This window comes from Otolemur garnettii, unplaced genomic scaffold, assembly GCF_000181295.1.
Source record: "Otolemur garnettii isolate 467f Iridium unplaced genomic scaffold, OtoGar3 scaffold00057, whole genome shotgun sequence".
Classification (NCBI taxonomy): Eukaryota; Metazoa; Chordata; class Mammalia; order Primates; family Galagidae; genus Otolemur; species Otolemur garnettii.
In genome coordinates, this window is record NW_003852452.1 from 11,352,602 (window position 1) to 11,363,825 (window position 11,224).

At 39.7% G+C, this 11,224-nt stretch overlaps 2 pseudogenes; both read left to right on the forward strand.

The window, feature by feature from the left end:
• The first annotated feature begins 471 nt into the window (after nt 1–471).
• LOC100953563 lies at nt 472–1,474 on the forward strand (annotated as a pseudogene).
• Nucleotides 1,475–1,860: 386 nt separating this feature from the next.
• Nucleotides 1,861–2,996, forward strand: LOC111726215 (annotated as a pseudogene).
• The last annotated feature ends 8,228 nt before the right edge of the window (nt 2,997–11,224 follow it).

Here is an 11,224-nt window from a genome sequence, read left to right on the forward strand (position 1 = left end):
TTGAAACTTATCTTTATTGAAACGCTTCCCCGTTAATCTATAGAAAATCTTGACTGGATAGTTGGTTTCCTATTGCCTGCTTCTCTCAAATAGCTACCCTTTAGAAAAGAAATGAGTGGTACCTATTTGGCATAAGAAATAATGAAGATTAATATGGAAAACTAAGCTAAATAAAATCTACTGATAAACCGCAATTAATAACACATCAAGAGACGATTATTCTTATGATTAAAAAGATTACATTTGCTAATCAGAACAGAGTACCTTTTACTACTCACATGGCTTTTTATACTTTTGTACTCCTCAAATGTTCAAAAGTTACAAATATTTTGACACTGTAAAGTAAACTGGACTATGGGGTAGAGTATTTTATTAGCTATTGTAGGTGTGTGTTTACTATATTAAAGTGGGTAAAAGAACAAGCAGGTTACAATAAGGTGAGGTAACATTTCTCTTCCCGCTGCTGCTGAGATGGTGGAAATTAGTGAAATTCAGTATGAAATGGGAAACTCCAAAGGTACTACTAGTCAGAGAATGAGGGTCCTGGAAAAGTTAAAAGTAGCACCACCGAATACTGATATGGAACAAGGATTCCAAGGAGTTTCAGATTCTAGTGTGATAATGCAGGTTCCAGGGAGGATTGTTCTAGCAGGAAATAATGAAGACTTTCTATTTTCAAAACCAATAGATCTTGACCTTATCAATCAATTCCTTTTAAACCTCTAGCACTAATGTCACCACTTCATATACTTATGGTAAGTGAAAGACCACGAGATTTCCTGGATTTACAAGGAACTCTTCCTCAATATGAAGAAATCTGTGTGGTTGCCACCTGAAAATAGAATGTTCTTTGAGTGGAAGTACTTTTCACCAAAATGGACAACTGGTTGGAAACAATTCTATACCTGTGTTGCACGGTGGATCTGCTGTTACCATTTCTTTTTCTTTCTTTCTTTTTTTTTTTTTTTTGAGATAGAGCCTCAAGCTGTTGCCTTGGGTAGAGTGCCATGGCAGCACAGCTCATAGCAACCCCAACTCCTGGGCTCAAGCAATTCTCTTGCCTCAACCTCCCAAGTAGCTGGGACTACAGGTGCCTACCACAATGCCCGGCCATTTTTGGTTGTAGTTGTCATTGTTGTTTGGCAGGCCGGGCTGGATTCGAACCTGCCAACTCTGGTGTATGTGGCTGGCACCTTAGCTGCTTGAGCTATAGGCACTGAGCCAGCTGTCACCACTTCTAATCCTCATCAAGACAACGTTAGATATGACATTTAGAATACAGATACAATAGTTAAAGGACTGTCAGATGATGCAACTGTTGAAGATGTAGCTTCATTAAGATGACAGATAATCAAATACACATCTACATCTTCTAGAAAAGGAGAACAAAGAACGTGTTAAAAGAGAAATGGTTGTGTATTCAGTTGCTGTAGTGTTCTGGCTGCTTAATAGTTGGTTCTGGTTTTGTCACTAGAGGGAACATCATTTCTCAAAAATATTGTCTCAGTGGCTGATGGCAATGCCACGCTACTTTTGAAGAGGTCACTCTGGAGACAGTGTTGGTCTTGGGGTATGGGGTGTTGGTGCTCAGGATGTAACCCCAAGGACAGGACTTGGGGCTTGGTGGATGGCCCTGTGGGAGGGACCTGGAGCTCCATGCATGACCCCATGGCCTGCCTTGGCTCCGGTTCATTGCAATAGAGTGACCACTGGGTATGGTGGGATCTGAGCACTGTGTGGCTGGAACTCTGGGATCATGCCAGGAATCATATACTGCTGTAGCTTTTGGGACCACCCAGTCGCCACTGTTATAGTCTCTCATCATGTCAGAAGGTTTCAATGCCTTCTTTTTCCCCCACAATGCAGGCAGGCACCATAGCCCGTTGGGGGGAAAATATGAAGGGAGAAAATCAAGGAAGGTGATTTAATTGTAAAGGTTGAAACTGATAAGGCCACCATTGGACTGGAGAGCCTGGAGGAGTGTTAGATATACTAGTATTAGAAGGTACCAGAAATGTTCCAGTTGGCGTGATCATCTGTATCACAGCTGCAAAACCTAAGGGTATTGAGGCCTTTAAAAATTATACATGAATTCCTCAGCAGCACCTGCCCCGTGAGTAGCCCTACCACCAACCCCTGCTGCTGCTTTGCCTCCTACATCTTCTGCTCAGGCTCCTGGTGTCTCATATTCCACACATATGCACATATTTCTTCTTGCCCTTTCTCCCACTGTGACCATGGGTACAGTTCAGAGATGGGAAAAAAAATGTGGCTGAGAAGCTAAGTGAAGGACACTTATTGGCAGAGATAGAGACTAACAAAGCCCTTAGAGGTTTTAAAGTATAGGGAGAAGGTTAACTGGCAAAAGTCTTGGTCCCTGAAGGCATAAGAGATGTCCTTCTAGGAACTCCACCTTGTATCATTGTCGAAAAAGAGGCAGATAGAGCAGCATTTGCTAACTATAGGCCAACTGAAGTAACAGATTTAAAACCACAAGCACCACCACCTACTTCACCCCCAGGGACCACTGTTCCTCCAACTCCCCAACCTTTAGCTCCTACTCCTTTAGCCCCCCTGCCCAGATACTCTTGCTGGACCCAAGGGAAGGGTGTTTGTTAGCCCTCTTGCAAAGAAGTTGGTGGCAGAAGAAGGGATTGACCTTATCCAAGTGAAAGGGACAGGACCAGATGGTAGAATTATGAAGAAGGGCATTGACTTTTGTGTGTCTGCTAAAGCTGTGCTGCCTCAGCAGCTGCTATGCCTCCTCTGGGTCTGGGAGTGGACCAGTTCCTGTAGGAGTCTTCACAGTCATCCCAATCAGTAACATTCATTGAGTTATTACACAGTGATTAATGCAATCAAAGCAAATCATACTTCATTATCACCATTCTATTGATGTAAATATGGGAGAAATTTTGTTGGTACAGAAAGAACTTAATAAGATTTTAGAAGGTGGGAAGGAGAGAACAAATGAATATTTGGTAACTAATGGGTAGACTGTGATAGGGACTATTAATTATGCTGAATGACATCTGTGTGTTGCATTTCCATTTTCCAGCATCCCTTGCAGCTAAGTTGGCTATCTGACAAATTTTAGATAATGTTCTACAATCAGAAGTGATATGCACCACTTCTAGGCTTAGCAGGTATATGGTCCCCAGGTGCTCTCTCTTGTACTTTTTTGTGGTCATGGAAGTAAAGAGCTCAAGGATGACTTGGTCATGGAAAGAAATGAATCAGAAACCCTGAATTTTTACTGGGGGAATGCTGCCCTTCAGGGCTGCCCAGGCTTCACTGGGCTTTATATGAGTGTAAAATAATTTTATATGCTGTGTTAATCTGCTGAGATTTGTGGCTATTTATTGGAACAACTAGAATTAGTCTGATCAATACCAATACCATAGCAGTTATAAAGGTGTCTACCACATTCTTTCTCAACATTTGACCACATCCTTTGTTCTTAATCACTTGGAAGATAATGGCTGTGAAGCTATCAAGTCTTCATATTTTCCAAAGATTTATGACTTGGTTGTTTTTGTGTTTAAAGGAAAAAAGATGACAAGCAGCACTACATTTTTCTTTTGAAAACATAAAAATTTGAATGTCATTATCTTTAAGGAGGAAAGTATGATATGGTAAATCAGAGAATTGTTATTTATGACTTGGAGCTTGTAGTTTCTTAATTAGATTTCTCAGCAAAGGTCAAATTACTGAAGGAGAAGTATATGTCATTTAAAAACACAGTATTTGAAGTCAAATTCTCTGTCCATCCAATAGCTGTGCAAACTTTGGAGAAATTACTTAACCATTCTCTGTCCTATATAATTGTAAAAAAAAATGTTCACACTTCAAAGGGTTGTTATGAGAATTAAGTGAATTAATGTTGTATAATAAAGAATTTAGCTGCCCTTTGCCCCTGGTTCCTGAGAGTCTCTAAACCCTTGGAATTTCCTGAGTGATAATAATGTGTGTATGTTATTCATGGTGGGCCCTTTGGACCACACCTCAGTTTGCACTAACAAGGTGACACATGGGCTCACAACGAGTTTCCGGATGGGGGATTCATGCTGTAGACCAACCACATGATTAGAGGTGGGGTGGGGAGGGGAGAAGGGATGGAGATTGATCTTATTCATGTGGCCAATGATTCAATCAATCCATCAACCTTGCTTATGTAATGAAACCCCAATAAAAACTGTGAGTACCCAAAGCTTGGCTGAGCTTCCCTGGTTGATGTTTACATATTGATGTGTCAGGAGGGTGGTACATTCTGATGACTTGGAAGCTTCATGTTTAGGACCCTCCAGATCTTGTCATATGTGTCTCTTCTTTTGGCTGGCCTTGATTTATATTTTGTATAATAAAAGTATCATCTTATGTATGATGGTTTCCTCTGTTCTGTGAACTGTTTTGAAGGATTATCAACCTGAGAGGGTAGTGGGAACCAAAATTTTGCCTAGTTGGTGAGAATTGAGGAGGCTTTGGAACCCCTGAGCTTGACACTGGCATCTGAAGTGAGGCTAGTCCTGTAGAAGACTGTGTACAGTCTTAACTTGTACAGTCTGAACTAACTGTGGGTAGTTAGTATCATCACTGTGTTATAGATAACATCTGTAAAGCTTTCAGAAACATACTCTGCCCGGCCCAGAGTAACTTTGAGAGAAAGTTAGCTAATATTATTAGATCATAAAATACTCATACAGGAGCACTGGATATTGAAGGGGCCAATCTCACATGAACATAGCATTACTGTATTTAATGCTGGAAAGGAGACCTTGTAAATTATGTAGCAGGAAGTGACTTTGAATCATCTTGGTTAAAAACTCTTGTTAGTGCCAGAGCAGAGGCTCATGTCCCAGTATTTTAAGACAAGGCCAGTATATAAAATGTGCTTCAGTTTTCACACACTTAAAATGGGGCCAGCTCAACAAAATCTCTTCCTAGTTGTGGGAACATTTGGGGGAATGTTTTAGCACCTACATATTTTCTCAGATAAGCTTTTTCTCTTTTCTTCCAAGATGGAACTAGAGTAGAAATGTTTACACTATGTGACTTTAAATCTTCAATCACAGTCAAAAGAATAGGATGATCAGCTGACCCAACATGGGCCCATCAAGTTTTCACTTCTCAGACTCTGAAATTTGATTTACAGAGTACTAGTTGGTCTTGTGACCTGAGGATGAGGTGGCTGAGAACCATGTGTAGCCAGACTCCATGGAGTCAGGTGTGAAGAGAGATGAAGAAGTCTGTGCACAGACAGAGGCCAACAGGGAAAGGGTGGTGACCTAGGTTACCGGTTTCTTTGCCTGGTCTCTGTTTAGGCTCCAGGCTCTTCATCTCTTGCTCTTGAGTTTTGGGAGATACCTTTGTCCAGTAAAGTCCCCTGCTTGCTTATGCTTGTTTGAAGGTTTTGTTAGTTACAACCAATAGTCTTGATTAAGTAATTCTGTGAGAAAGCTCTTAAAAGGATGAAATGAAATAGAAGGTACAGGCTTCGGTTACCCTGGTAGCTGTTACAGATCTGGGGAACAAGGATGAGGAGTGGAGGGAGATAAAAACCTGAGAGGTCAGGTGGGTCAAGGGCTTAGCTTGAATAGGAGCATTTTAATGGGCTCTCTTAGAAAGCTTCTGTGTCTTCAATCGGAATAAAATTACATTAGGCTCCTTTGAATACAGGTGAAAGGATGGTGGAGAAGTGGAAGAATAAGGTTGAGCCAGCAATTGACAATACTGCCGTCTTGTTCAAGACCAAACTGGGTTAAGCAATAACTGTGGTGCTCCGATGCCATTATGAAATATAATGAAATTCTTGGCAACAAATAGAAAACACAACAGGACCATATCTTGGGTGACTGTACTGAATCAAAAATAGCATTTTTACAAACAATTTTGTTATTTTGAAGGAAAAACCAATAGCCATCACAAACCTCATGTTCCATTGCATGTTTGAAAAGAAAAGAGATTTATCTCCCCCAGTGGCGGGCCCCAGCAGGCTGAAATAGCCACTGTAGACAATGGGTCCAAGAATCCAATCGGAGAAGCTAGGTATTTGCCCGGCTGCCTCTCTTGACTGCCGGAAAAGGGTCAGATCTTATTTTGTTTGGTGAAAAAGAGGTTCTAACAAAACATACAGCTAAAAAGCATTCACGACCAAAGGAACTGCTTTTATAGGTACTTGGTCTACTAACAGAAGGTAAGAGAAGCACAGCTTTATTTTTATTTTCAGAGGATGAAAGGATTGCTTTCAAACTGGGAAGCACATAATTATAGCCCACCTTCTGTTCTCCTTCCTTCCTCTTTCTCTATCTTTCTCCTTTCTGTCCTTCCTCTTCCTCTCTTTCTTTCTCTCCTTTCTTAGTTTTTTCCCCCCTAAAATGTAAGCGAAAAATATAAGATGCCATTCATATGAAGACATCTTACAGAGTGGAAACTTAAAAGAAGGGCATTTTCTTTCTCCTATGGAGATCAATAAGGGACTAGAAATTTTGAACATCTTAAGCTCCATAAATCATAGAACTGGAGAATTCTCGTTAAAAATATTTTGTCCACTTTGCCTCACACAACCAGGTCTTTGAATGAAATGAATAGGAAATATGGTTAGCTATTATTTTCTTAAAGGATTCTAGAGAAAAGTTTAAAGGCTATTTGGTAAGGCATTCTAGTCAGAAATATCTTTTTTTAGAAATAGCTCCTATCCTTCTTCCTATTGTCAAAGTGCAGTTATTATCTTTAATATCACAAATATATTTTCACTGTGGCAAAGCAGCCTTCATTGTCTGTGCTATTAGAGGCAGCCACCCCCTGGATAATATAAAATCATGCAAAATCCCCCCACCTGCTTGCTTTAGTAAAGTTCAGTTTGCATTTTACAGGGATAAAGTTGAGTTTAATCATCTGAAAATCTAGAACACCTGAAATGAAATAAATTCTTCTGTTAAAGCTCAGCTTAGAGGCTCAGGAATTTTGCCTACACAGATTGGAATACTCCCTCATTTGACTGAGTGTTGGACACAAATTAGACTTTCTCCCTGTATGTGCATCATAGTTACACATATCCATCTTCCTCACTTGGGGGAGAAAGTTAATGCTTTGGTTTAAGAACCTTCCTGTTGTGTTCTTAGGACATTAGAAAACAAAATGAAAGAATCTTAAGTGTTTTCCACAAATTAGTAATTAAAAATTGAAATATAATGGAAAAAGCTAGATTTTCCTTTCCATTGTATATTCTATATGCCAGATAATGCCAAATTTTGTTGCTTTTTTCGTTGTTCCTATTTTTTTATACTTTTCTGTTTTCTATTGCTGTTACTTCAATGATCTGAACATGAGAGACTCAAAGAACATGGATTTTTTTTAGTTTAGCAGCATTTATTAAGTGATCTCAGCTGATGTTATAGCTGCTGTGTGTCAGCCTGTTATTAAAATGAATGAGGATCTTGCTATTATCAAGATAATTACCTTATAGCTTTAATATATGGTAATCCTGCTAAATTCAACAATTTTAAACTTTTTAAGAAAGATAGATCTATAGTTTTGAAATTCACACTGAAGTTATTCAAACAAAGTCTATATATCATATTAAATCAAACATGAAATTGAAGTGGTAAACATCTTAGAAGCTTAGGGGCTTTTTTTTTTTTTTTGAGACAGAGTCTTACTTTGTTGCCCTTAGTAGAGTGCTATGGCATCACAAGCTCACAGCAACCTCAAACTCTTGGGCTTAAGCAATTCTCTTGTCTCAGCCTCCTGAGTAGTTGGGACTATAGGCACCCATTACAATGCTCAGCTATTTTTTGTTGCAGTTGTCATTGTTTAGCTGGCTGGAGTTGAGTTTGAACCCGCCACCCTCGGTGTATGTGGCTGGTGCTATAACCACTGCACTATGGGTGCCGAGCCATGGGGCTGTTTTTTTTTTTTTCAGGGTACCTTTTATATTATGAAGAACATGATTCTTGTAGATCACAAGTGTTGAAGAAGTAGAAGAAATGAATTGGAGGGAATGAAAATGTATTACATAATACCCTGAATCCTATCTTTTTCCCAATTGCATAACTGATAGGAATTGGAACGGGATTCAAACCCCGGTCTGTCTGATTCCACAGTCAATGTTCTTTACACTGTACTGTGTGACCTTACAATTTAATTTGCACGGGCTTCCCTGTCAGGAGAGATTTCTGATAATGCAAAGAGTGGTGGTGAACTGATGAGCAGAGATGCGTACAAATCAACAGTGACATGAATGAATGGGTACACGAATTCTTAAGGTATGTGTTAGAAAATTAGGTTCTCGATGATGATGTGTGCACTTGTGACTTGTGTGTGCTGCCTCTCCATCTCTGTCTCTCGCCATTTCAATGGAGTGATGACCGTTGCCCAAATTTTCTCACTGGGTTTGTTTTTGAAAACACGCGATGATTATTGTTCCACTCTCCTCCCTTGTCATGTATTCAGAGAACCGGAAAGGCGTGTGATCAGTAGGGAAGCGGTTAACTTGATGTAGAAATATACCGAAGTTGACAGAATTAGTATTTTAACCTCTTGTCTAGAGTTGTCTCTTCCTTTTCCAAAGGGCTGCAAACTCCATTTCTGAAAACCTTTTATATCATTGCTCTGACAGACAGCCTGCCGCCCTCCTGTCTCTCTCTCTGTCTAGATTCAATAAAGAATGGCATCAAGGTAGCAAATGACAAAATCATTGTTTTACAGGAAGAAACGTGGCATTAAAACCCAGAATAACGAATGGCTTCACGATAGTTGAAGTAGTCCAGAGAGATTAAAAGCTTTCAATGAATTCTGTTAAAGCTGAAAAGAAAAAAAACACCATTTAAAAATCATGCCTACAAAAGCCCTTCACAAATATTCACTGACATATTATGATACTTCCACTTTGTGTAACGTGTGAGTGAGAAATGTGTTGCCTCAAGTATATAAATATTCTCTTGTAAAAATAGATGTAAACTTTTTTTGATCAGTTGATAGAAAAATAATGATACTTTATGGTAAGCTCAGGAATTGGTTCCAAACATCTTGAAACAGCAAATATGAAGGCAGACGTCTCATTCTGGCACTGATAGAAAATATTTTGTGTTTTCATAATTCTTACTTTTTCTTTTTTTTTTTTATTGAATGGTAACTATGTACATTAATGCACTTCTGGGGTACAGTGTGGGATTTTCACATGCAATCTGAAATACTTCCATCAAACTGGTCAACACAGCCTTCATGTCATTTTCTCAGTTATTGCTTTAAAACGTTCACATTCTACTCTTAGAAAGATTCACCTGTACCCCTATAAGGTAAACCTCAGAAGTAATCCCTCCAAACCCCCTCCCTCCACCCATTCCCCCCTAATTCTTACTTTTTCAATTCAATTTTTTTTTTTTTTGAGACAGAGTCTCCCTTTGTTGCCCTGGGTAGAGTGCCCTGGTGTCACAGCTCATAGCAACTTTGAACTCTTGGGTTCAAGAGATTCTCTTGCCTCAGCCTCCCTGGTAGCTGGGAGTATGGGTGCCCGCCACAATGCCCGGCTATTTTATAGAGACAGGGTCTTGCACTTGCTTAGGCTGGTCTTGAACTCCTGAGTTCACACAATTCACCTGCCCCAGCCTCCCAGAGTGCAAGGATTACAGGCATGAGCCACCACGCCCAGCCAACTTGGGTCTTTCTTGTCCAGGCTAGAATGCAGTGACATGATCATAGTTGACTGTAACCTTGAAATCCTGGGCTCAAGTGAATCTCCCACCTCAGCCTCCTGAGTAGCTAAGTCTATGTGCACAAGCTACCATGCCCAGCTACTTAAAAAGTTTCTTTTGTAAATTTTTTTGTAGGTCTTGATATGTTGCCCAGGCTGGTCTCCAACTCTTGGCCTCAAGCAAATCCTCCTGCCTTGACCTCCCTAAGTGCTGGGATTATAGGCATGAACCACTGCTCCTGGCCTATTTTCAGAATTCTTATAAAAATTTTTGAATAATCAAATATACTTTGAAACATCAACCTTTATTTTGGCTGTTTTATTGAATCTCTTAAAAATGTATTTCATAAGTTCTATGTCCTGAGTATACACAAAAGCCCTAGCTCAAGTGTTTAAAATTTATTTTGCAGCTTGGGTTTGTTATTACAAAAGGCAGATGCTGCATTACATGAAAATACAGTAATATAATCGGGTGCCCCTAAAGTCCATTGGCCAGACTTCTTTGTTTCGAGCTTATCGAAATATTTTTTTCACAGTCCTTTCCACCTACTCTTAGATTTTTTAACCTTGCTTCTTGCTACCATTTGTGTAGCTGCCTAGTAATTCACCGCAGTCTTTTTTGTTCACTATGATTGGGAGAGATAGTTGATTGTTAATTAAGAAATTGGTAAAATAGGACTTATAAAAATTGTATGTATATCCAACTAGTATTTAATTTTAACATATAAACATACTTCTGTTGGCTGTTCTTTTCATATAGGGCCTAGGCTTATCCCTGTGCAGAGTTCCCTACTGTCTTTCTTAGATAAACCAGACACATCGCACATTATTTAACACTTCCATTTTCAACCTTTCTTTTGGCCACAGATGAAATGAATTACATTCCTCATCATTGTGTTTAAAATAAGAATCAGCAGGTCCTAAGTAAAGCCACATATCATCAAGCAGAACTGGAGTTCCAAAATCTGTAGTTGTTCTCTGCTGCTGTTACAACAATTTGCCACCAACCTCATAGCTTAACAGAAACACACATTTATCTTGTGGTTCTGCACGTTTGGAGTTCAACAGACATCTCACCAAGCCAAAGTCACGGTGTCGGCAGGGGTGGTGGTTTTTTTCCTAGAAGCTCCAGGGGAGAATCTGTTTCTGTTTTTTGCAGTTTCTAGAGGCTGCTCCTGTTCCTTTGGCTCATGCCTCCCTTTCTCCGTCTTCAAAGCCAACAACACTGCACCTCTCTGACCATTTGTCCGTAGTCACATTATCCCCTTTCCATAGCTGGGAGAGGTTTTCTACCCTTAACGACCCATGTAATTAGGTTAAACCTTCCCCCTGCCTCTGGGTTATCCAGTATGATCTCCCCATCTCAAGGCTCTTAATCACATTCTCAAAGTCTCCTTTGCCAGGTGAGGAAAACATATTCACAGTTCAAGACTTAGGTATATATCGAGAAGACCATAAAGCATGCTATAATACAAATATCTGTACCAGAATGTTCATTGCAACCCAATTCACAATCGCTAGGTCATGGAAGAA